Raw genomic sequence first — 3256 nt, forward strand, 5'->3', positions numbered from 1 at the left:
CAAAATATTGAAAATGAGAAAAATAGGGAGGACAGAGATGAAATCTGTCTGGTAAGGGCAATGAATTAATTTCAAGAAATGCCATTGTTAAACTTCTGTCTATGACTAAACTTTGAAAGGCCAATTTCATTTTCCCAAGTGGAATCATATAAGCATCTTTTTGTTGTCCCATAGGAAAACAACTATTCTGTTCTCATTTATACTGTGCTTGAATTGGGTAATTTCAACCTCTGCTTATTTCCTGAATTTCCATTAATGACACCCAGAAGTTTAGATACCTAAGTGACTCACTTTTAGTTTCATAAGCTGCCTGATTATGAATAAGTAAGTATTTTATGCACGCATAAGAGGGAAAGATCCACAAATTATTCTTTAAATTTTGTAAAATAAAATCTTCTACATTCACAAGGTTTTAGAAGTGACATTAAAAATGCTTAAAATACATATTTAATTATTTGAAATAAAATCATTATCTTGTTTCATTTATCAGGCTCTATTTCCTTTAGTTTGTTTAAGACTTTCCAGCCTGGAAATGGGTCCAGGCAAGATGTGCTTTGTACACTTCTGTGATGTAATTTCCTTAAGAAGGTAGCATAGAGAACCATTGGACTTTCTCACATAGGTTTACAATGATCCAGAACTACTTCTATCAAGCCAGCACATTGATTCATCTAGTTCAGTATGCTAACACTGATAGTAGTTTATAAGTGTTTCCAATGGAGGGACTTTCTCAGTTCTACATAAGCTTAGGAGAAACCCTGTACTATGATGATTCTTCGTGTTGGGCTGCTGCTCCCATCATTGTTCTATTGCAACTGTTAGGCTGTAATTCTTTTGGTTCCTTTTCCATGATCATATACTGCTAAGGGCTGAAGGGAACTGGTATTCCACACCATTTGTAGGGCTCACATTGATCATTTCTGCTGCAGCATAATGCATGCAATATTATATCCCATTATTTCTGCTTTCTGGAGGACTGTAGAAAAGTTGCTGAAGCAACGCTTCATGGAGGAAAGAGAAGAAGGCAACACAAATGTCAGAATTAAATAGCAGAATTGAACCTCAAAAGATGTTTGGAATAGCTTGTTGACTGGCATATTTCAGAAAATTTTTCCATAAGTATTGATTCATAACAACAGCTGTGTTTTGAAGGCCATTCAGTACCATCAAAGGTCTGATTTTTTAACCATGTTAACAAGCATGATAGCAGAATGTTTGCCTCATATATATTGTAAGGTACACCCCCATGTTAGCACAGTGCAACCACTTAAAATGTTCTGAAATTGCTGAAGATTTATGGAGCATAAGGACCCAAAGGCCAGCAAAATGATTTAAGAAACAGAAAATGACCATTCTCTCTGGCAACTTCTCAAGCTACTTCAGAATTTTTTAATTGTCTATTTTTCAATGCAATGGTGTATTAATTTGAGACCAGTCATATTGCTAACCATTTCATCTGAATATTTTTAGTATTAGAATATAATGATTTATTCTTTGAGAATTAAGTGTTGCTTAGAGAATTTAAATTAAGATAGTTATACAATGAATTCAACATTATCTGCTGTAGAACGTTAGTTGTTTTCATATGGTTCACTATTTCCTTTAATCAGAATTATTACACTAACATGCAAGAGATCTACAGGATACCTGCTAAAGCCTTGTTTTTCAGAGCTCATCTTTTAATAAACTCCATTCTCTGCCAATATAGAGGCTTCCTCCTTTCTTTTACTGAAAACATCCAAATCATGTACTGCTTTTCCCATTTTGTTTTCTGAACAAGAGCTCTATGACTCATTCTGTTAGCTGAAGAGAGTTCATAAAAGGTATCATTCCAAGGGGTTTAAAGTAGTGCTAGTAGGAATGTGAGCAGCCTTATGGACTATGTGTATTGATAAATCAGTTCAAGAGACCTAAGTATACTAATAAAGAAAAAATAATTATAATTGAAAGTACTATCAGAAGGCTTGCAATAAGCATTTTCTCCTTATTAAATAGTAAAGAAGTAATCATCTGGTTCTCAATAACATGATAATGAGGATCTAATTTAATCAGGGCTTGAATTTGTGTTGCAATATTAAGAATCTCTGCCTCTGAAATATGCCACTATTAATGATTATATTATGGTAGTAGAATCAAGCTTATTATTCTTATTATTAGGAGCTGTCTAATACACTAAACCTTAGAATGCATGTCTCAGGGTTTTTATACTATTCTGCCTTTTATTCTGTCTGGTGACCCTTCCTTGCATTGATTGATTGTATGGCCAAAGAGGTATGCTTTAGATAGAAAAATTTGTACCATAGAACAGCAGTGAGTTGCTGAAGACTGAATCTAAGGCTGAAGTATAGGGGAAAATAGTGTATTACATGGACTTTGCTATGTCCTCATGTTGCTGGAATGTGTATTTTGTGAGTATAATGCTGAAAGCATTATATTCTTAGCCAAGGAGGTGATCTTGAGGCTGTGCTTGTGTTTGGCATTTGGGAAAAAAAACAAAATCAGAGATCCATATCAAAACCTATGAAAGTATTTTATCTCCAGAGGCAAAAAGTTAGTTATAGTTGTAAAGCTAGATGTATGTGAAAAATAATTAAGAAACATCTTTGCTGCAATTTCTGTTTTAGCATGTAGGGGAAGCCCTCTCCTCTCCTCTCCTCTCCTCTCCTCTCCTCTCCTCTCCTCTCCTCTCCTCTCCTCTCAACAATATTGTCAATATTTTGCACAAAATGGCTTTATTAGTGAGGCTGGTTCCTCACTAATGTCTGCTGCAGGTTGAGACAATTTTGAGAGCATAATTTCCTAAACTCTAGCATCATATTAAAGAGCAAGAATTGGCACCCCCAAACTAGGTGGCCTTTCTTACTTCTTGATTATACTCATTAAAGGGTCATTAGAATGCAATTAGAACTATGATTTTAGATGACAAAATTAACATTACCAGTTATTCATGGCAAAGGTCTTGGCAATTGTATAACTTAATTCCTTAGATAAATGTGTTCAGCTTTCTACAGATAGTTTAAAATTCAGAATTTTATCTTTAGCTAAATATTGGCAGTTTCAGTAATTGCCAGTGGTTTGCATATATGTTCTGTCCATTGTTATCTTTATAAAAAGCAAAAAACAGAAGTTGCATATATAATAATTCACTTCTGCTATCATGTAGCTTGGAAAGATGACAAGGGTATTACTAATCTAGAAAGGGGTAGAAGAAGAGTTGGCTTGTAGGGTTGTTGCTTTTGTCCTAATGGATAGAAGG

This window comes from Protobothrops mucrosquamatus, unplaced genomic scaffold (assembly GCF_001527695.2).
Source record: "Protobothrops mucrosquamatus isolate PMUCROS unplaced genomic scaffold, P.Mucros_1.0 scaffold3656, whole genome shotgun sequence".
NCBI classification, from domain to species: Eukaryota; Metazoa; Chordata; class Lepidosauria; order Squamata; family Viperidae; genus Protobothrops; species Protobothrops mucrosquamatus.